Genomic DNA, 24,773 nt, shown 5'->3' with positions numbered 1-24,773 from the left:
TTCTAATCTGACTGAGATCATACATTCAATGCCAAGGGCAGCATCGGCTCTTTTGCACACCGGGTCCTATTCCCTGACATAATACACTACAGTCAGCTGTGTAAGGTTGGCTGAAATACCTTTTCTGTACTGTCACTGTACCCCTTCACCTTCCCCCAACCTCTCCGTCCTCCACTCGAAATTGTCCCGCTGTATTTAGGTCTTTATATTCCCAATGGAAGCTATTCCAAGCATGCATCATGTAAGCAACAGTGGGATATTTTTATGGTCAAGCTTCGAGGGGGTTGGGCGTAAGGAGGTAGGAGGTCGCTGCATGAAAAAAGCAGGGATGTGTAGTTTAGGGAACCATGATGATACTAGACTGAGGCAGAAAAGCTTACTTGGATACAGTGAAAGACGGTAGGAAACCGAGAAATAACACACTTCTGTATAACACCTTTTTCCCCTTATAGGGGCGTGTCAGAGGGAGCGCAGTTGTCGGCGGTAAAATGGGCCATATTGCATCACTCTCTCCCCCCCCACCTCTCCATGTCATCTTGTCCCTCGCCGGCCCAGGAACCATGTCTGACCCAACAACTGTGTGTCTGCCAACTGGAATGCGGGCCAGGGTCAGTGGCGGGGGCCTCATGGCCTCCGAGGGACTATTCTGAGAGCAGGAGCTCATCTCTGTTCTAACCCTATACTGGCGTCTTGTGACTGTGGTTAAAAATGGCCCTATGTGCTCACTGGCTCTAAAACACAATCACTCTCTCTCGCTCTCTCTCTCTCTCCTTCTCTCATGCAGTCACACACAAGGCCTCACTGGGGAGCTGCAAAGTGGAAACTAGGGGATGTGAAGCCACAGAAGCCTCATGTGGTCCCGTGTTAAGCTTATTTTACATTTCTGCAGTGTTAGTCACAGGCATCATTACAATCAAATGTTCTCTGGGTACGAGGCATAATGATAATGTGGGGGGGGAAAAACGCATACGATCATAACATGCATGCTTATACAATCAAGCTCAGTCAGCACATGTTAAGTGGTGTTATGTTAGTAATGCAGATACATGCAGACTCACCCACACTTTGTCACAGTCTCAAAATGCTCATACATGTAGCATGTAGGCTACAATCTGCAAATCATCTTTGTGTCCATGTGCAGTTCCAAGTTCCAACCCGCTGACCGTACACTGTAATCACTGTGTGTTTAGCGTTATCTTTAGAGAGCTGGCCCGCGTGAGACCTCTTTACGACACTGTAAACTTTAACTGCCTGGGTCTTACTGCTTTAACTCCAGTCCAGCCACCCGAGGGAACCAGGGAGCTTACGGAGGGAGCTTATGGGATTGAATGGGAGAAAGCCACTGTTGTCCATCTCGGCAGCAGCAGCAGCAGCATGACAGCCCACAGCCAGCTGTTCTCACACTGCCGTGTAGCCATTAAGATGCAGTATTTTTGCAAGTTATGTTCACATGGTATACCTGTCTATACGCAATGGGGTACAATTTTTTGTTTTATTCATATTTGAAGACAATATGGATATGGTCTTAACAAGCACTTAGCTAAACAGTCCTCGTGATGTCAACCCCACCCAGCCCAGGCGTATACGCTACGTCAGACATGTTCAAAACAACCGCTAACTATAATTTGTATATTCTATTTCATCCATGGTTGGAGGATATGGATAAACTGATTCCCAATCCCCTAGTCTGATAGCTTACTGCCTCTCCAGCTTGAGTTGGCTTTTATCTCCAACTCTGCATGTGATGGAGAGGCTTCTTGCTGTTAAATCATCTATTTCATGAGTTGCCGCCACTCTAAGAGAAAAACCTAAAGGAGGCTATTAGAGCCCGGCTGCGTTAATGCAGCCACCCATTAAAAAATCCCCACGGAGCTAAGGAAAGTGGACTCTTACACTTTAAAGGTCACCTATTATGCAAAATGCACTTTTCCATGTCTTTTAAACATCAATATCTGTCCCCAGTGTGTCTACAGGCCACCATAGTATCATAAAAGACCATCCTCTCTCTTTTTCTCCTCCTCCGTTTGTCCGGAAATGGGTGCAGGAAAAAAATTCGCTTTTTTCCTTGTATTCTGACGTCATTAGGGAATGCAAGCCACGTGAGGGTTTCCTGGTCGAACCAGAGAGAACCTTCAGTAGCTGACCCCGCCCCACAGCGCGTCACTGTCTCTCCTCAACCGAACTTGAGCAAAGTAGCTCCTACTGTTAGTCTGCAAGAACCAGCAGAACAGGCTTCATGTACTCCCATCATCTAAATATAACATGTTCTTTCACAAAGGCTTTATGTAATTACACTGTTTAAACAGATGATATTTATATATTATATATATTTGATGTCATGCATGTAGCAGAATACAGGTAGTAAATAGTGACTTGTAAGCAACACAACACATTTCTGTTTCACAGTCAAACTTTATTTGAGTAGACAGATGACAATATTAATTATTCACAGCATTTGTAATCATCCCACCTGCAGTTATGTTAACATGGTACAGGAGAAAGTCTTCAGCTCTGGTAAACTATGGTAAGCTAAGCTCCGGTGGTCTGTAGTCATGGTAACACAGAGACAGCTACTACTGTAAATAATATACCATTACTCTGATCTTCCATACATTTATCTTTTAGCAGAAATAATGAACTGACTACTGTTTCACATCTTCTATTTTCCACCCTGATGGTCGCTGTGTTTACACACCGTGTCATAGCGGTAGCATGTAGCTAACCCGTTAGCATGTAGCTACATGCTAACGGGTTAGCTACATGCTACCGGGTTAGCTCTGTATCTCCATGTAAACAGAGCCATCTGCCCACAGCTGTCTGCTCTCAGCTGTCTGCTCTCCTCTGGGATGATTCTGTCGGTCATTTCTCACAGATGGATCTGTAAAGACAGACGTAAAACAGAGTGTATGTTTACGGTTTACATGAGGTAAACACTGAGCTAACTATCAGAGCTATAAACAGCATTATTTACCTGAGAGAAACCGTCAGGAAAACCTGGAATCTGGACCGCAGATGTTGATCATGTGTCGCCGATTTCTGATCAGATTCCTCCGGTAACGTGCGCTGGGTGAAGTTTCTGGTTTATAAACTTTAAAGTGGTTTATAAGCTCTATTCTAGCTGCTATCTCTCCCTGCTCTCAGGCCGCGAGGGGGGCGGGGAGGGTGACGCTGTGTTGTTGAGGACGTTTGATTGACAGAAAACGCTGACCAATCAGAGCAGAGTGGGAGGAGACAGAGGCTACAGACACAGAAATCAGCACTTTTGGAAATGGGCTGAAACAGAGGTTATAGAGACATGCTGGAATGCATGATCTGATTGTTTTTTTGAAAAAAAAACTTCAGAGACATGGTTTGGAGGTGTCTGAGACCTATAATAACTAGTTTAAATGGAGTATAATATGTGACCTTTAAGTATTTGAAGGCTTGCACTCACAGATAAATATGCATCCACACACAAAAACATACAATCATAGACACAGACATGTGCACATATACTATGTGCCTTATAAACAGGCAGCATCACAGACATCCACTGAATCCACACATTGTTAAAATGAAAATATTTCTTTAAACATTTCCACAGATACTTGGGTGTAAACAAAGTCCAGAACAATGATACGGTACATATGCACGGACGTTGTGCAACACATTCCCACAGAGACACCTGTTGTGACACTCAGATTGCCGTAGCCCCAAGATAGTCGGTCATCTCTGAGTGCGCACTCACGTGCACTCCTGGGGGTTGGGACAGAGCCGCCTTCTGGTGCAATACAAACAGGACTTTTATAGGCATGTTTACGAGCGGGTGGTCGTAGTCCCCCGTTTCGGGACAGGCTGGGCTGAGCTGGGCTGAGCTAAGCTGAGCTGGGCAGAGCGAGGGGGGGGGGCAGGCAAGGATTGATGTCAGGCAGGACAGTACGACCCTGTCTGGGCGTCTGGGTCATATACCATGGCCTCTGCTCTCTCTGGTTTCAGCTCAAGTTGCTGTTTCATGTGGGCTCTCCTGCAGGGGGACACTAACTGTCAACATAGCTCCTCTGTGAATGGCATAGGTCAGTGCACACATGTGGTTGTAGGGTGTCTAGTTGGTGCTCACAATGGATCACGTGGAGAAAGCACCCCACTGTGAAAATGAACCCTATAAATAAGAGCTAAACATGCTGCTATTCCCAGTCAAACACGGTTATATTGCTTGGGTCGATGCATTGATGTTCCAATCACATTAAAGTTTACATTTAAGGACTGGATGAACTTTTAGCCAAGGCATGGCTGCTTTCTAAGCTTCTATATTGTGCAGTATTACCACAGCTGTGCTAAAGGCCAGATGAGGCCCTGACTCCGTGGGCTAAGGAATCATTATGGGCTCATAAAGCGCCCTGCGCCAAGCCTCCACTCAATAAGCCTGGATCCACATGGAGCCAATGCAGCTGATTAATTAGTCAAGCAATCAATGGGCTGCGCCTTCCATCCACTGATTTCCTCTAGTATTTTGCCCAGGTACTGCAGCAATTACTACACACGTACAAACGCACGCACACATGCACACTGTATGCAGGAAACCATACATACAGACAGACAAGCCATCACACACTTTTCCCTCCTTTACACTCACATACACTTGCCTACAAAATGATAATGAGATACAAAAACAAAGAAAAACACTTTGAATTGTGGATAAGAGGCGACGAAGGAAAAAAAAAAAAAAGCTGTGGGAATAAGTAAGAAAGTTCTCACCTTCAAAGCGGTGAGAGCAGGCTGGCTGTCAGTCAGGAGAGGGAGGTGCCATTTGAAGGATCAGTCATCCCTGACAGTGCTGTCATGGAGAGCCTTAATTAGCCAGGATTACTTCCTCACTTAATGAAGCATGCGCTTCTTCGTCTCGGCCCGAATACCACTCTCCCCTCTCCATATTATTCCCTCCCTCAGGTTTTCTCCTCCGTCTATCTCCCTCACTCATTCTCTGTATAGCTCTTTTCTGTTCTGTGCGCTTCTCTCCAGGCAGGCTGCTCAAATCGCTCTTCATATTGGAGACTTCTCGCATCCCCTATCACAGACGCTCTGTCACTTTCACTAACCCAGGTGGGTGTGTGATCACTCTCCTCTCTGCTCTCTTTCTTCCTCATGCACCCTAAATTTCTCCTCAATTGGAGCTTAAACTTTCACAGTTTTACTCAAGCAGTGCTCACGCATCGTGCTTGGACAAGACCTGTTGGTTTGTTGTTTGTCTATTTGATTGGCAGACCGCCTGAGTAACAAAGTTATTGAACAATTAATTTCGTGGTCCTTTCAAGGCCGCATTGCAATGATGCACCACATGAGAGCTGAGTTCTGAGCTAATGAAAGATGGTTGCTTCTTTAGGATCTTGCAGCAGATGAAGGCAGCATCCTTGCTGAAAATTAAGCTTATGACCTCAAAAGTGTCCTTCTCTCATCTCGTGACACTTTTCACTGCATTCTCGCCAATAAACGCAAATGCATTACAATTTTTGTAAGTATTTTAAACCTGTTGAAGGACTGCAGACAAAGATGGAATAGTTAAGTAACACAGCGAGGATGGGGTGGGAAGGGAGAGGAGAGTGGTGATAGAGAGGGCTGACTAATAAAGTAGTGAAAGGATGGGCAGAGTATGAAGAGAGGAGGAGGAGGAGGAGGAGGAGGAGGAGGAGGAGAGAAGTGAAGGAGAGGTATAGGGCTCGGAGGAGCAAGGAGAGCAATTTGCCGCCACAGCGCACACAATGTCCCCTCCATGCCTGTGGGCCATGTGAAGACTGCTCCTTCAATTACACTTCACACTGGTCAGGGAGAAAGAGAGAGACAGACAGACAGACAGACAGAGAAGGTAAGAGATGGAGGGAGAGACAGTGAGAGGTATAGAGATCTCAATGTAGATATAGAGTGGAGCGAACAGCTAATGGGTCCAAATACACAATAATGATCTATGTTTGTTGACCAGCACCGATGAAACAACTTTGATCAAAACACAGAAACTCAGCTGATTGATGGCTCTTCAGTCAGCGAGACAAATTCCGAAGAGAAAAATGACATCATCCGTCATTTGATCGCATGCCTAAAATGGTGGAGAAGTGTGATTTGGTGGATTACATTCTTGGAAAATGTTCGCTGTTCTGTGGTTTACAGTATGATCGGCCAGGATTACTTCTGTTGCGCGTCTCGTACATTGTTAAATGCCACTCTTACAAACCATTAATGTTTGTGCATATTCCCGGGGTAAGAAGGATTCCTTAAGTGTGCGATTTCATTTCATGAATGGATGGTTACGAGGCTGGATTATTTGGAAGAGAGAACGCCAAATTGGTACAGAAAGCCAGTTAAAGTAACAGTGAATGATTTTCTTTTCCTCCCTGTCTGCCTGTCTGGTATTGTGAACAAAGAGCTGGTAGTGTTGCGTTATATATTCAAGAGATAACTTTTTTATCCCTCTCTACCTTGACTTTGAGAATGGAGTCTCCATGCAAAACGGTGATGTACGTCCCCGCGTGACTGGTGGCAGCTGTGCAGCCATCGGCTACTATCAGAGCCCATTTCCGATACGATAGTTTGTAAACGTCTGCCTCTTGTCCCAAACTCAACCCTGACGACATCATCAGGTTCATTTTCTCAGACTTGATAAAGTTCCTCCAGAACCCAGACATTGTAGACATTGCACAACTGTTTAGTAGTAAACTGATCTCCATGAGTAAAATCAATGCAGAGCCCCTTTAAAACTAAATTTTGGATTTATATATATATATATAAATGTATTCTATTACTGCACTGATGAAAATGTGGCCAGACATGGTCCGATATGCTTCTACAGTATCATCCACATGAGAGTAAAGAAGCTGGAGGAGAGTAAGACATCCAGTCCACATTGGACAGGACAACAGGCACAGAGGGACCTCCAGCAGGCTGCTGTCAGCTGGCCAGATGAAGTGGTAGAAGGACCACAGCCTAGTAGCTAACACGGCTAACAGATATGAAGCCAACAGAGTGGCTGAGTGAGGGTGACAGGAGGGCACGCTCTAATACAGGCCACAGTCAAGATGGAGGCTAGCTCCCCCCCTCCTCCACCCCCCCTCCTCAATAGGTCTCTCAAACATGCCCACCAGGCATGGGCCGGCTGCTGACGAGGAAGAGGAGGGAGGGAGGTACAGGGCTGGAGGGATTGAGGGATGGAGGTGGAGGTTTGGGAGTGTCGGGGGTGGGGGCGGAGGGGTGTGGGGTGTCTGTATCAATCCGTCACAGGCTGACAGCTGACTCCTGCGCCCGACGTGGCCACGGGCAACTGACCAGAACCAGGCCAGAGCTGGCCAGCTGTATGTGTTCGTGCATGTGTGTGAGTGTGTGTGTGCATTTGAGCTCCGCAACCCCCCGACACACACATATATACGTCTCATCTTCCATCCAACAGTAGCCATATCCTTCTCGCCATCTCTCTGCCTCTCTCACTCTCCCTGCCTCCCCAGCCTGTCCGTGACATCTTACAAGTCAATCAATCAGTTTCAGCGAGCTGGCATGAGAGCACTGCATTTATCCAGAGCACACCCTGCCTGTCATACTTGCTGAAGTATTTTTATTTAAACTGACCTTCAAACCAATCCACTTTTCTCCCTCTATAGTGCCTCAGGTATGTGCAACAACATAAGAGAGTCTTCGGAGAGAAAGGAATGGCGGTGGGAAGGCAGAGAGCAACATCTGGTGTCTTTCAGTTCCACCCTCGGCAGCTTTTTACCTGCGCTCCTGGTATTTGAAAACCTCTGTCTCTGGTATGCCCTCAGAAAATAAAGCGATTGTTTCATCTGCGTCCATTTGTATGTGTGTCAGCTCCTGTGTGTGTGTGTGCTAGGGTTCACTCAAATGTTCAGGTGCTCTTTGGAAAATAATTTGTTGATCCACTGCTGCTTAATTTAAAATGAGTTTGTTTGCCCAAAATCATGGACACTGCGTGAAACAAAAACGATGTTGCTTGGTTGTTTCTTTTCAGTATTGTATTACGCAACATCATATTACAAATATATTATTATATATATTATGCAACTAGCAGCATAAACAGATACAGTTAATTAATCATAATTGTCTACTGCAATTTGTTGGAGTTGTCCACCTTACTCCCACTTCCATTGAGATTCTTGTGCTCCATATGTTTCAGTGTTTATTCTACACTCTTTGCTCTAATCACACACACACACCGACACACACCGAGACACACACACACACACACACACACACACTTGCCCCCTTCCCTTCCTCCCCTCAGCTCCAATTCAAATTTGGGAGGACCCCGTGTTCCTCATGTCTGTTTTTTCGGCCTGATTTTACCCCCCTCATCCCCATTCTTCAACGAACCTCAACCCCCCCCCCCCCGGCCCCTCTCCATCGTGCCCCCGCAAGCCTCCCCTCCACCACCGCCACCGCCACCCCCTCCGGCTTCTGACAGTACCTCAGCGGGAGAGCACAGCCCTGATGGATGCCACAGATGGGCCTTTCCCTTGGAGCTCCCAGCCATGGCGCAGTGTGTGCTCGGCAGGGTCAGAAGCCAGGCCTCCCCATGAAATGCATGTTGTAACAGGAAACAAAAGAAGGGCCCCCATCCCCACCAACAGCCACAGCACCCCCTTTAGCCTCCTCTCCCATCCCAAAAACATGGGGGGCGGGGGGGCTGTGGAGCTAGCCAGGGAGGGTGAGCGAGAGTGAGGGGTGCTGGAGGGTTAAAAGTCGGAGGGGGTGGTGGGTCACAGAGAAGGGGGAGCAGTACTTAAAGAAGAAAACAAGAGGAGATGTGAAGGGACATTTTCAGCTGGGGTGTCAGATGGACGACTTCGCTCTCTCGCACAGGGGCTTTGTCTTTCGCTCTTTGTTCCGTGTAACAGTGTCCCTGCCACTGCGTGGGTGCGCGGCTTTCACGCTAATGCACACGAGTGTGTTTATAATTGGGTGTCTCAGAGCGCGTACATGTGCGCTTGTTGTTCGTCGTATTGTGACATACAGTCGTTGTCCTGTTGGAAGTCCACCCACATCCCACCCAGTCCTCAGCAGCCCGCATTGCACGTCAGTCTGCTGAATAGATATCTTGAATGACATTGAGAGACAGGCCTTCAAAGTGCAGCTCCTTCAGTCTGAAAGAGAAAAGCCTTTGATGCTGCGGGTATCGCTACCAGCATCACTTCACACTCACTGAGGGAAGCAGCTATCAGCTTGGACTGTTGGATAGACCCTCTAAAGGGTGTGACTAGTTATATAATAGCTCATTACAAACCGATACTGTAGATACAGTAAATAGAATAGATTACAGCGCATTCATGGATACGTGTAGATGGATAGATAGATAGATGTAATGCTCCAAGTCTTATGAAACAGAAGTTTCTGGGGGACACTGAAAACTGATAAACACCCAAGTAGTTAGTAGATTACTGTATGCTAGATGTATAGCCAATAGTTCCGGTCATATTGAACCATTATAATCAGAATGTTAAACTAAAATGAACAGTGTACGCTAGTTTTTCAACATCATTGACGAGCGATTGACTCCAACTCTGGGCATTTCATCCATTTTTAGTAGGGCTGATTAAATTTTTTAACGATTAATCGCATGATTGTCCATAGTTAATCGCGATTAAATCTCAAATTAATTGCACATTTTTGGTTTTGGTATTTCTGTTCAAATGAACCTTAAAGAGAGATTTGTCAAGTATTTAATGCTCTTATCAACATGGGAGTGGGCAAATATGTTTGCTTTATGCAAATGCATGTTTATATTTATTACTGGAAATCAATTAACAACACAAAACAATGACAAATATTGTCCAGAAACCCTCACAGGTACTGCATTTAGTATAGAAAATATGCTCAAATCATAACATGACAAACTCAAGCCCAACAGGAAACAACAGCTGTCAGTGTGTCAGTGTGCTGACTTGACTATGACTTGCCCCAAACTGCATGTGATTATCATAAAGTGGGCATGTCTGTAAAGGGGAGACTCGTGGGTACCCATAGAACACATTTTCCTTCACACATCTTCAAGGGACCCCTTTGAAAAAAGCCATGACAGAAACCTCAACAAAATTTAGTTTAAGTTTGGAGCGTTATTTACCCTCCTTTGCGACAAGCTAGTATGACATGGCTGGTATTAATGGATTCATTTGTTTTTTTTAGCTTTAAAAGTGAGCCCGCTACAACCTACATATCGCAAGTTGTGTTAATGCGTTAAAGGAATAAGTAGTGTCGAAACTATTTTGCGTTAACGCATTATTATCGTGTTAACTTTGACACCCCTAGTTTTTAGTGATGAACGTCTGTTGCGTTATGAACAAGTTCCAGCTCTTCCATGTTTTCTGTAGTTGCAGTGTGCTTCTTTATACCGCATATGAGTTGTCAAATTGGTGAATACGATTTTCAATTCGCTTGTTTTAGTTATTTTTGCTGCATCTTTTTCTAAATGTGTCGTATGCGTTGTCAAAGTGGTGAACACATTGTCCATTGGCATGTTTTCTTAAGTTGCAGTGTGTCGAGCTATCTCAGCAACAGTGATAGATAGATATACAGATAGACATACCACATAAATGGACCGCCCACCTTCTCTCTGTGTCTCACTGGGTGGGTGCAGTGCCATGTGTGTGTGTGTGTGTCTGCATTAAGTTGAGCTAAGCTGATCCTAGTTAGATTCCAGCCTGTTGGAGCTGAGAGTCGCACCAGGCAGCATAGCCAGCCTCTGGCTATCCACTAAATTAAAGGCCTAATGCACAATCCTTCGTGCAGGCTGACAAACTAATGAAATGGAGAAGTAGGGGCCCCCGGGAGGATTGGGCGGCAGATGAAGACGCCTCCAATGAGGGATTCAACCCAGGAGCAACCTCCCCACCTTGTCTTTTCCATCCACGTCTGCCTATCTCTCTCTCTCTCTATCTCTCGCTTTCTTGCTGCTTCTCTCCATTATTCTCTTTCTATCACTCACTTTCTCTTGCTCTGCACAAAGCCAAGGGTGTCAACAGCATGTCTAAGTGCATGGGGAAGGTGCAACACAGTTCTGCAATATGTAGCTATGTGTGTGTGTGTGTGTGTGTGTGCGTGTGTGTGTGTGTGTGTGTGTGTGGCATTGGATTATGAGAGATGAGGAGGTGGGGCAGGTTTTTTTGGCAGCGGCCTGTTTGTTGCCACCAAACATGACGGTCCCCACAGAGGACTGAACAGACTTAACCCACTAACCTTGAAAGAGGTGCTTTGTCTATAAATAACTCCCACCAATTAAAGCTGTTTTTCTGAGTCCTCCCCACTGAGCCTGGCACCTCGGAGTCCCCGACGACTCGTCTCTCGAGCAGCGCAGCACAGGAGCCACAACCCCGCTAATTAGAGTTGCTATCATTCACCTGCCCCTGTCTTCCTGCCTGGCCCTACTGTCACACACACACAAACACACACACACAGACAACTACATGCACATGACATATAAATGCAAAATACCTAGATTCATCCACAAAAAAAAAAGCTACTATATTACAATATCTTAAGCAGAGGATTAGCCCCGAGGAGATGACCCAGTAATTTAGTTATTTGCCCACTTGTTCGACATGGGTGTTTTATCAAAACTGCCAACAACGGCGTGCATGAAGAAATTTAACATTTAAAAAAAAGAGGATGCGTCACAACCCTCCAGTGCTTTTGGCGAGCGAGAAAAGGCAATTGGAGGCGAGGGAGAGCGAACGCTACAGAGGGAAATGGGCTGAATTACACTTTAATTGCCATCGCTATTAATTAGAAGTCTTGGAAATCTGTTGCGGTTCCCCCCCCCCCTCCCTCTGGTTTGTCGTCCTTATGAAGCTATCTATTAACATCTTAATTGCCGCCTGGTCGGCTGTGTTATGCTGTGGCAGCCACAGTGAGTTAAACACAGCATCCCTGATATGCAGTTCTGGAGGCTGGCTGACTAGTTAGCTAGCTGGCTAGCTGGCTGAGGGAACACTTTTTGGCTGGATCATTAACACAAACAACAAAATATCCAATCAGCATTGCCTGCTAGAGGTGGGGGAAAAAAATCAACTCACCTATGTATCGCCCTTTTTTTTTTTTTTTTAAATGCCACAATCAATATATTTGCTTCATTTGAGTCTATGCGGAGGTAGAAGGAAGTTACTGCTTTCATTGTTGTAGTCTGAGTAACGTGACGTCATATCCGTTCCGTATCCGTCAACCAAAACAAACCGCAATCGAAAAATGGATATGACTTGAACTCTCACATTTTAAATCCAAAGTGGTAAACACTACACATACAGTAAAGTATGGAAACACTTTGGGTTTCACACATTGCCAGGAAAAGCAGAGCTAGACATCACGGCTAAAGCTGCAGGCTAACTCTGTCATGGACAGGAAACATTATCATATTGCGGTAACGTGCGGTCAAGCCAACGGTCACTCGCATCTCCGTGGTCAAATCGCCCGATGCTACAACTGTAGAGCACCCATATACTGATATTTATGTTAAATTCAAACGGCCCCGATGGAGCTGACCATGGATGTATAAAGAGAACGGAGTTGACATAAGATCTAGCAACGGACTTGGCGAAGTTAGCGAAGGTTTACACGTGTGACTACGTCCGGTTTTCAAAATAAGGTGCTAAAGAGAACTGTATATACAAAATACATATATGGATATAAGATTGATGGATTATATCGACCAGAAGTATAAAACATTACATGTCCCTTATAAATTAACCAGAAAATACCACTAATCTGTGAGGGAAATGTCTTTATTCTTTGATTTTTGAGTTGCTGAAAAAAAATTAATAATTCCTGACAATGATTGATAAATTTAACTTCAAGACATCTCAGACTATACACATGGTGAAAATCAAACATTTTTACCGTATCAATTTAGATATTTTCCAAAGTAAAAGTCCCTAGAAATGTATGATTCAACTTTTTACCATGATCTAATGTTAAAAAAGTTAACAAACATCGCAATAGATCGTAATATCAAATTGCAATAATTGTAGAATCGCAAGATTTAAAAAACGCAATACATATCGAATCGGCACCCAAGTATCGTGATAGTATCGAATCGGGAGATAGGTGTATCATGCCAGCCCTATTGCCTGCATGGTGCAATGACAATTGCAATGAGTTTTATATTCGAGACAGAAAAATAAATAGCATCTACTATGGAGCATTGCTGAAATGCCTCATGCCTTTTTCATCCCTCCGCTCGTGTGTTTGTCATTGTCATGGGTGTGAAATTGGTCAGTCAGATGCTGATGATGAAGTGGGTAAAATGTAATGAATTCTATCTAGCCTATAAGTGGTTGACCTAGGGTTGATCAGAGGTTAACACCACTTCACCCCTAAGACAGGTCCCATTAGCAATTATATTGTGCATTAACAATCACAGTGTGTGGGTTAATGTTGGAGTTTGTGCATTGTCTTACATGTGTGTGTGTGCTGGTGTGTCCTTGTGCGCCATTTAGTGGGTCCGTTATCACTGCACAACTATTCCACAAGTAGAAAGCTGGCTCCATGATTGAGCCTAAGCATGAAGAATGGCTTGTGTGTCATTGACACCCACAGACAGGCCACAGCCGGGGACTGTCAGTCAAACCCTATCTGTCTATCAGCGTCTGCTAACCAGCCCGCAGTCGGATGTGTTGTGCTAAATGGCATTTTTACACATTAATGCATTTGATTACACTGAGCGATGGATGGAAGGCTGTGGCAGCTACACAAGACACCCCCCCCCCCCCCCCCCCCCCCCCTCCCCCCCCACCGCCCACCAACACCATGCACCACACACACACACATGCGCTAATAACCCTGGCTTTGACATTTGAAGTAACATTATTATAGGGCTCATTTGGAGCACAGAAGCCCCAGGCAGGAGGCTCTGTTCATCAGGTAGGCCAGGGCTGCTTGAGACTGGAGGGTCAGGTAGGGTAGGGGGGTATAAAGAGGGGGGGGTTGGAAGGGCGGCGGGTGTCAGAGCCTCTGGGTTTGACATTCACAGCACAACAGACAGCAGAGAAGGATGCTGGGTAGCATTCCATCTATGCACGCATGACAGAGCCCCTCCCTGCACACAACCGCATTCAATCCCACATGTGACCTTTCAAGAAAACTGGGGTCAACTTCAGGGGTTTTTCTTCTGTTGCAGCGGCACTGACTCTAAAAGGCGAGACAACAATATCGCAACTCGTTTTTGATTCATGTAGTCAGTTCTCCTTTGAGTGGGTCTTTTCTCCTTTAGCTCCACCCTGGACACATCTTGAGAGAGGTTAGCAGCAGGCGTGCGGTCTGGATTAGTGCCAAGCTGCACACTATTACTAGCAGATCTAAAAAACTGGCAACAGGCTGGGTTGTGCGGATCAGGATCAGGGTAATCGCCTCGTTGTGGCTCCTTGTCCTTTCCCAGTCTTTAGCCTTTGGTCAGAGGTAGGTTAGGTGTGTGCATGAGAGTGTCTGTGTGTACATACGACCCATTTTGTGCTTTGTGTGGCTTCATATACATGTGCTCTCCGTGTGTGTCTGCGTGTTCTTGTGCAGGTGCATGTATGTGTGTGTGTGTGTGTGTGTGTGTACAGGTTAGATGGGGCTCACAGGGTCAGGAGATGCTGCAGGGCTCTGCTGACGGCTGCAGGAAACCAATCAACCTTGTCTGTGTATTCCCCGACCCGTCGTTTTCTTAATGACCTGCCCTGACAGGCCTGCTGCAGCCCCGGCCAAACCTCCCCGCACCGCTCAATGGATGACCGGCCCCCATCAGCAACATGCTAATGACCCAAAGAGAGGGAGAACAGGGGGGGGAGAGGTGAGGAATGGGTGGAAGAGAAATTGGTGGAGGCATGTAGAAAGAGAGTAAGAGGAAAACCGAAAAAAAAAGAAAGGGTGGGGTGAAATAAAATAGACTGGTTCCCATTTTTACAAACAATCGAGGCTATCAAGGCACAGCTAGCGGACAGAAAATGCATCTTTGCATGACCTGTATGACGTCATGATGTACAATGTTGGTAGCATTAAGAAATATTGAAATACTTTAGAATAATAATACAAAACTGTTACGTCAAAGCATTATTATATTGTATAGTATATACAATACACTTCTTTTACTAAATAAGTGAAATAACTCTTTATTTAACAACATGGTGCAGGGCTATACAGCGCAAAACTTTCCACGAAAAAAGTAGTGTCTAGAGAACAATTAAAATGCATATCTCTGGCTGCGTAGAGTCCATACATCTTTGCTGCTGCAGGAAAAAGAAAAAAAAAAAAATCACAAAAATAGTTGTTACTTCAGTTCTATAAGTAATAGTACGAGAACTACAAGGAGAGGAAGAGGGAGTGAGACACAGGCGAGAGATGTTATTTTATAAAAATGCAGCACAGTGACAATACAGACTAGGGAAAATCAGAGAATTAAATTATCCCCCTGGACTAATATATATAATAAAGAGATAAAAAAAAACAAAGCAAACTCACCACCACAAATACATGTGTACAACACATATAGCCTTTATCCCAGTAAGAAATGGGAAACACTAAAGTTTAAACACTAAGTTTAAACTTTTTTGCCAATTGATGTTTTTTATAATATCTAGTTTTAGGAGGTGCTGCAGCCCCCTCAACACCCCTACTTCCTACCTCCCTGTTATGTGCATACATAATAATAATAATAATAATAATAATAATAATAATAATAATAATATTAATAATAATAATAATAATAATAATAATAATAATAAATAAATACATAGGCCTGTATTTAAAACAATGTATTTTTTTCAGTACTAGTATATTCCTTTAAAAGTTCATGGAAAATTACTTTTTAAACTGTATTTTCGCATGCTCCACGCCCCCCAACACAAAATTTGAATAGTCTCGAACTACAGAGGACTTACTTGATACTTTTGTACTCGTGCCTGTGCTACAAAACTTTCAGTCTCTGTAGCACTAGTGCTATGTGCAAAAAAACAGAGTGCCCTGGGGTGACAGTTTGCAGTTCAATGGTCAACTTGTGTGATGATATGCAAAATTGCAAATGTAAAAGTTAAATCAGGGTTTAGTGGGTTTTCTACTTGCTTCCTTCCTTTCCACCTATCTTTTTTATCTTCATCTTTTTATCATCTTCCTCTCGGTCCGTGTTGATAAATTCCGTCACCTCACTTAAACCGGGTGTGTGTTCATCCATGTCTAGTCAGTCAGAGTGCATTCAAGGGATCATCACGCATATCAAGCCAATGTTTCAGCAGGAACTTGGCCTGTTTTTTTGTTTTTCCATCCGAGCCAAGCCTCACATCTGTACAACGTACAAAATGGTGGACTACAGGACATGCGTCAAACACTTTTTCCATCCTAATTTTTGGCATAGTACGGAGCAAAAGATTGTAAACTTATGTAAGTGATTAAAACTTTTTGTTCCCCATGTAATTTCAGTGAGGTCAGGACGCTTCTGTCAGTAGTGAAGAGAACACTAAGGCAAGTGTACCAATCACAACACCTCACTGTAAAGGAACCAAGGTCAATTTACTTCCATAATCCATAATTATCATGAATTTGCTTTGCTTTACTTTACAGCCATTTTTTATTATGTCTCTCTTGATGTTGCCAGAATGACAGTATCGTCCATTAGCATCAACATGCAGAGCCATTATAGAAAACCTTCTCTACGTCCTTGTTTAATCATTCTGATCAGCACATCTACAAATAGCACAAAGAAAGAAGCATCATGTAGGTGAACCTTGTCACACTCCTATTGTAGATGTAATTACAGCGGAGCCCAGAGTACTTATTGTGACATTGTACGTTGACATCAGGGACTTAAGTATAATGGTACCACAGCCCACACTTTTTAAGATTTTTAACATTTTACATCATTGCACAAAATTATATGCTTTCAAAAAGTCAATGTGTGCATAATACATTTGAATTTCATTTCATAATAATCTAAATGTCAGGTTGTGTTCAATGCAACCTCTCTGGACTCCTGCCTGTTCTCAGAACGTTTAATACCAGGATGTAAGTCTGTTTTTTGAAACAAAAATCATATACATTTTCTATACTTTTAATCACACATGCCATAAATAGTTACTGCTCGAAGAACACACCGTTGTTAGAAAAAAAATCTGGCAAAGCAGCAGCACAATAAGTAACTAGACACAAGCATGCACCCAAGTTTATTCCATCCAGCAGAGCTCCTTCCAATAACTGTATTCGGTTGTTGACAACAATATGTACCTCTTCTCACTTGACTGAGTTACCTACTAATGTCACACTAATACTATACTTCTCTAAACTTACTGTGAGTTCCAGTACCCATACTACCATACCATTTAGTATGCCAGAAGAAGATTTAGTATGTCCCAATACATAGTATGTCAAAAATACCAGGATGTCATACTACATTCGGTCGCATTTTGCATGCTTTTCTGGCTATTCTCACCCACAATCCTCTGCGCAGCGGATATATGAGCAAGAATGTCAAAGTTCAAGACGCAATGTTATGAAGAAGCAGTATGTACCAATTGTATGCAAATGGCATGCAACAGTACGTACTTTGTAAAGGCAGCTGCAGTATGTACTAAAGTAAAAAGAAAAAGTATGCGATTTGGAACGTAGCCTTAGTGAGTTTTCTCCCTGATCAGCTGGAAGGTTGAACAACCACAAAGACTAGGGAGAGCTTATTTGCTCTGAACTGCACAACTGAACAACATGTCAGCAAAATGTGTTGCTATGGGGTCAGGGTTTCAATCAGGGGTTTCACCAACACTGATGACTGGCACCTTAAGCATATGGAGGTTTGAAGCAATTAACACTGCATTAATGTATTTACAGTGTACAATACAGGTGCAATACAGTGAAAATTGGCATGTTGCTCAATCGCAGAATGAGCAAATACTTTACACAAATACTGTGTAAATGCAACAACTTAGCATCAACTATCTCCACAAAAAGGGTCAATGATCGAGGAGGAATTATCAGAGGGGAAGCTTGTATGTTGAATCACCTAATAATTTGCGACACTCCAAATTAACATGCCAATATCATGCAGAAATAAACCTCTACAGTTTACATTCCTTCCTCATTTGATTGGGAAAGGTATTTTGGCGTGGATTATGTTTGTTTTTTATGCATCACAAATACATTTCTAATGATAGTCCACACATGTCCGCGTAGGGAGGAGGTCGATGGTGGACGGGTCAAAGAAACATAGGACTTTCACCCAGCTGTTCACATCCCATGTGAAACCAAAAGTCAACGTTCACTTATATTAATTTACGTCCGTAGCTTAAATAACGTAACAAACAGTCATTTTAAGCCAAACCATGATGCTTTTATTAAACATAACCAAGTAGTTGCATTTTTGTTTTGTTTGAATTTACGTTAACCACGGGTTTAAAACTTTTTAAAAACTGTTTAAAACTGTGACCGTAATCTGGGAGAAAATATGTTTCCCTCGAAACGTAACTGAAAAAAGCAGTTTAATTGTATGGGAACATAACTTTGTAGGAGACAGGTTTGCGCATTGTTGATCCTGCATTGTTTTGCCATAACCCTCTGCACTGACACCCTTGCTGCATCGACGGAGCTTCAACATTTAAATAAACGAGGGGGCGTTTGTTCAAGCAGTGCTGTTGTCTGTTTGAACACGACCTAACGAAGCTGAGGAATGAACAGGCAAGTTATTTACAACTAGAATGTTATTATGTCTGCAAACTTGAATGACATTCTTACCGTTTCACTTCTTTTCTTTTGTCTTATAAACCATCGCATAGTGTAATATATACCAATTTCTTGGCATATTGCTCTCACCGTGCGCTGTCTCTTAGTGCTGGTTTTTACACTTTTCCCCTTATTTGTCAAACTTGAAATAGTGTTGCAGTGAAACCTGCCAATATAGCAGATAGATATCTCTTCATCTGTCCTTCCCCACATGCAGGCATCCATCCAGCCAACCAACAAACCAACCACGCTGGTGTTCATTTCTCCACTTTCCATCCCTGCTCTGTGCTGCTGTCTGGTCATTAAGGTCATTGACCTGTAATCTGATAGCAGTCAATAAGCTAACCAAATGAGCCACCTAATATCTGAATCCTGCTGCAAGCACAGCCACTCTCAATAATGCTGTGTACATTAACTGCATTAACACAGAGGAGGAGGAGAAAGGGCGGCTGGAGAGGGAGTAAGAGAGGGAGTAAGAGAGAGAGAGAGCGAGAGAGAGAGAGAGAGAGAGAGGCGGCAACACTGAGGATGAAAGAAAATAAGAAAACCTTATCTATCATTGAAAACACTGAGACTTTTTTTCCTGTTGTACGAGACACGGCTGCGCGTGCAATTCATCATCTTTTATTTAGAAGATGTACGGAGACCCATAAAGCCTAGTAAGATGAAATATGTCTCTTGAATAAATTGTGAATATTCTGTGTTTTCTCTCTGTGATGGAACAGTATTTCAATCCCTGTCATTATGATGCTGCCAGAATCCCCTGGCAGGCACAAGGAGGTTTGGGACTTTTAAGCCGTTTGTTTCATCTCAGGTATTAACCCCAATTTTATACCTACGCAGTGAGATAATCATGGTTTCAAGCTGTTAGTATTTTCTTCACTCACCAAATCTGCAGACTTTTAATCCCTGGAAACTAATTAAGATTTATATAATTATCATTTTTTTGCCAGTTTAGTTCAGTCGGTTTGTGTGCGCCTGAATTGTGTGTGTGTGTGTGTGTGTGTGAAGATTGAAGGAGTGGGCAAAAGAGACAAACCATAGAGGAAGAAATTGGAGGAAAGCGTGTGGACGTCTCGGAGAGGGAAGTGAATGAAGGTAGAGCGTTAGACAAGGCTTCTTTTATGTGTGTTAGGAGGCATCATGCTGCTGCGGTGCTTTGGGTGGGCACTGACTGACCACCTTCCTGAACCCCCTCACTACACTACACACACACACACACACACACTCCCCTGTCAGGCCCTGGAAATACCTCACATTCCTTCCACTTCACTGACTGCTTTACCGCCAAGGAGAGATAACAAAGGAATGGGCAGGCATTGAATACCAGCCTGCAGTGTGGACTCCTCTTATTAAAACCACTGGACACCCACACCTTATCTCGCCCATCCCACACAGAGATGTCACTGGCTGTTCTGCTAATGAGATAGGGTGTACTGTACAGCTAAGCGAGCCACCGGCTTGGCTCACCTGTTAATCCCATTCAAGTGAAACCTCATCCTACTGTCTGCGCAGCGTGTTGGCTCGCATTTGTACCTGGGCCCCGACTCGTACCCTGGCCGACTCCGGCTCCACCACTCTCCCCTGGGATGAGCTTCTCTCTTTCTCTTGGGCTCAAGTTGCCAGCTCGGGTGTCCTGGATTCCCTGGGTCTACACTCCTCCTGTTTCACCTCCTGTAACATGCCTCCTTTCCTTTTGCCATGCTCAGGTCATCTATACTATTCACCCCCACGAGTCTTCATCAGGATGACAAAGAGGGATGGCTAACAGATGCAGTGCTACTCATTCACTTGTATGTTTTGGTCCACTGATGCACAATCAAGATCAAATAGATGATATTGCTTGAACGGGAGAGAGCAGATTGATTTCCAGGGCCAGTTCATTACGGTGTAAGGGGAGAGCTTTGCAGTCAGGTGATGTTCCGGCTGAAGTCTCTCAAAAACCTCTGCTGTACGTTGGCCAGAAAACAGGGCTGACAGCGGAGGAGCACGTAGCCTGGAAGTGCGCTTCGCAACGAGACTGGCAGGTGGAAATATACTGTGATTCAACCATCACTAACCAGCTCACACTGTCTCTTATTCTAACTTCACGCTCTTACCCCTCCAAGACCATGGCCACCAATGAAACTGAATTATAAGCCGCGGTGTCTTTTTATCTTTGTTCATTAGAGATATACTTTAATTATTAGTTTTCAAGCTATGATAATTCTACGGGATAAACCATTAAGTAATAAATTTGAGTGCATACTGTAAACTCCTGCAGGATCAGCTGCCCTATCAAGTCAGTTACTGAAGGTGTAGTCTTATTCACCGGATGTAGACTGTGGGTATAAGCATGCCATTGGCCGTGTATTTTACGAGGCATTCTCCTCCCCTTCCGCTTTATTTTGTGAGGGCACCATCGCTGAATTCTGTGCTAAACGCCGCCCAATACGATTGTGAATGGTTTAAAGAAATACAAACAAGCAAGTGTTTTTTCCCCATATAGCAGAATGATAATGTGTGGAGCCAGACCTTTCTTTCGTACAGCGCTGTGGAGATAAGTCTGGCTATGCGAGACTACTGAAAGTGTAATATGTAACCTTTTCCTGGATGAGGTATCTAAACTGCTGATCCTTGGTTTAGTATCTAAGGTATCAATATCTGGGGTTCTCTAAAAGACCCAAGATACCAAGATCCAAGATCTTACAGTTTGATTTGGTCACACGTTGACTTGGTTCGCTAAATTCACACGGTTCAGTAAGGAGATTGGCAGTAGCAGACTCTACACACAAAGCAGTAATGCTGTGTTCACACTTCGAGCGACACAGTAGCAGGCTACAAGTCATTTTCAATGGAAGCCGGTGACATGAAGCTACAAACTGACGCCTGACACTTGGCGCACTACAAATAATGTTGAGCTGGTCTCAACTTTATTTGTAGTGCTCCAATGACGCGGTGAAGCGCCAACCAATCATGTGTTTTTGTTTCACCCTGTACCATTCCGTCTGCAAAAATGCCATTAGCTAGTTCCCAGTGCTATTTAACGACATAACTACATCAACGAGCGTTTGAGCAACACTTCCAACGGAAACTCTGCGACAATGTAGCTGGACATGATGGCCGTTTTGTTGTAGTTGATGCTTGTACTGAACATAGCTCCTCACAAAAACAACCACTGGCTTAGGAAAAATAATAGAAAAAAATAGATTAAAAGGTCCCGTAACACAGTAACAAAAATATTGCTGGCAAGAGTCAACAGCTAGGGGAAAGTGAGCATAATAGTTGCCGATGGTAGATACATATGTGGTTATAATGTAACTGCAACATCTCCTAACTTTAGTTATACTAGAGAGCACATGTGGATAAAGTTCCTTGGCTCCATGCTGCCACGGATTTGTAAAGCAGCCGGCACAGCTACAATCTACATCAACCACTGCTTGCAAAGCACCACTGTACAAAAACGTTCTGATGTTGGCCTTGAGGCAAGAGAAATCATGTCAGTGACAGGGCATAAATGTGATTCGCCCCTTCAATCTTACTGGCACCCAAACTGCAGCGAGAGAAGATGCTGGAGCGATATCCTCACTCCTGGCACCGCTTAATTAAAATACACCTGTCCAGAGACAAACACCCCGGTACCAGCAAAGAGGAGTGCTAACATAATTGAACACTACTTCAACAATTGCACAATTAATGGTGATATCCAGATAAATGTTAATAGTCACCCCTGCGTCTGAGTGTTGCTCGGCAACCGTTCTGCTAAATGTTGTTGAAGAACTACATTGCTTGACAGAAGAGTCTAAGAAAAAAGGGGTAAATAAATTTTGTTCCTACCAGCCCCTTGGAATGGCCCAACATCCAGATGTCAGCGTCCAGACAAGATGAAGGGATCCACAAGCAGCGATGATGATCCGGACAGCAGATGAAGCAACTCCACCCCTCATTAAAAAACTGCACACAGTTGGACAAGTGTGGAGAACAGGTATCATATAGTTTCATTGTCTATATTAGAATTTACATAAACAATCCTTACATCAAACATGATCAATAAGTAATTTGTCTCATTCTCTGTTCTGTTATTTCAATTTCAAAATAATGTACATCTCTGGCCTTTTACATGTTTTGTTCTGTGTATACAGCTTTAACCTCAATTCACAATACTAACAAACTACCTTTATGTGCTTTACTGGAGCTACAGCAGCAGCTATATAGTGGAACATGTTTATATTGACAATGAGGTAAGAGGGGGAAAATATAAAATAATGGAAAGAGAATTAATTTCTTGGGAAAGTTATTTGAGTTTTTGTATTATTTAGTGTTTTTGCTGCTTAGAAAGCCATTTACAACCACCCCAATAAAAGAAAGTTACATTTATTCTGATAAGAAATGTTGTTATTGTTGTTAGTCATATAATATATCATTAAAGCTCTTTTTGTTCTCTTTATGGAACTATCCATGGGCACATACGATCAATATGAAGTTAGTTATAAGGGCATTTGGAGTGGCATCCAGAATTTGCCCAATTGCAGCATTAGAGGTCAAAGGTCAAATTATCTTGACCTCAGTGTCATGACAATGTGACCGATGGATAGATTATAGTCTAAGCTTTACAATGATATATGACTTTATGATATTGTGTGTTGGTTACCCTCTTTTATACTGGATGTATGTGTAAAATGGCAAAAACAGATGGAAAGATTTTAATGATTGAGGGATGAAAAAAGGAGGGATAGCACATAGAAAGCTACCATTGCTGCAATGCTATCATACATTTTCCAACACTAGGGACATTGACCTTTAAAAAAATCACTATGAGACTTGGTCCCTCCAAAGTGGCACAACCAACCCCCTGGCTACATACACATGCTGCACTTATCTGGGCTTCTAGGCCACAATTAAGCCGACAGAGGTGGGCAGCCAAACAGCTCATTAAGCACAACCATATTTACTTCACATCACACACGAAAAACATTATATGCAGGTTGGTTTTGCAACACAACAGTGTAATAGAAAAATAACACAACTCTTTTGGGGCGAAATTGTTATTCTAACCAGCTAGATAACGTTAACCTCTCGTATCTAACTCAGGATAATCCACTAAGCATTAATTGGAAGGACAAACCAGACGAAGTTTCTCCCAACATCCGCTCTACAGTTTAGCAGTTTTCTCTCTCTGGTAATAATGTCAGATCCACTCAGTTTCAAGTCCTGGAAACCACGTTATAAGTGTATGATTTCACTCTTTTCACATCTGACAGAGCGCGTGTCAAGCACCTGTCTGGGTTGCGTGCTGTCAAGACTCAATTTATGCTGCATTCACGTAACGTCGCTAGAATGGGAAAAACAGGAAGTCACCCCAGATAAACAACCTAAATTAGCTACTTTTGTTGCATTATGTATTTAAAGCACTTCATTAGTAGGTGAAACCAGATACAAACAAAAACGGTCGCCTATAGCTCCTACAAAATTAGCTGAATCGATTGTGTTAAGTTATTTGATTTCATTGTGATCATGTCACTGACAGCAGTGGTGCATTTGCAGCCAAACATTAATTGCCAACTCGACTGAAAGTGATTCCGGTTTAAACGATATGACATGTACGCATCATTAGCTTGTGAGAGCTGTTTAGGGAACATCTGTAAATTAAGGAGGCAGAAAATAACCTGGGGTACACCAGCATTTAACTTTTTTTTTTGTAAAATTAACACATGATATGTCAATTGTATTTAAAGCAAAGTTTGACATTTTGGGAACATTTTAGGCCTATTCTGGTGGAGAGTTAGATAAGAAGATTAATATCACTCCCATGTATCTACAGTAAATATGAAGTGAAACCGAAATGTAAAAACAAGAATTTGCATTTTATGACACATGGCCAACCATAAAAAGGCAATTTGCCTATTTTAAACATGTTTTTTTGTATGAATTAAACAAACTAGTTAAAACATGTTAATTAATGAGTTTTAGTGAGTCAGTTAGAGTTTGTAGAGTTGCTGCTTAGAAAATTGTGTTACCTTTTGGACAGAGCCTGGAATGAGAGTAAATGAAGATGGTACTCTACAACACAGGTTCCCAACTCGGGGGTCAGGATC

General features: G+C 43.3%; 1 long non-coding RNA gene across 1 annotated transcript in view; it reads right to left on the bottom strand.

Moving 5' to 3' along the window:
* LOC141770201 (uncharacterized) overlaps nucleotides 1-23,958 on the bottom strand; it is a 116,663-nt gene extending 92,705 nt beyond the window's left edge. The window contains exons 1-2 of the long non-coding RNA XR_012594462.1: nucleotides 23,804-23,958; nucleotides 22,516-22,632 (exon numbers count right to left, since the gene is read on the bottom strand). This is a non-coding gene — a long non-coding RNA (uncharacterized LOC141770201). The remainder of the gene's footprint in view (nucleotides 1-22,515; nucleotides 22,633-23,803) is intronic.
* Between the last annotated feature and the right edge of the window lie 815 nt (nucleotides 23,959-24,773).

Source organism: Sebastes fasciatus, chromosome 6 (genome assembly GCF_043250625.1).
Source record: "Sebastes fasciatus isolate fSebFas1 chromosome 6, fSebFas1.pri, whole genome shotgun sequence".
NCBI classification, from domain to species: domain Eukaryota; kingdom Metazoa; phylum Chordata; class Actinopteri; order Perciformes; family Sebastidae; genus Sebastes; species Sebastes fasciatus.
This window is presented reverse-complemented; position numbering and strand designations above follow the sequence as displayed.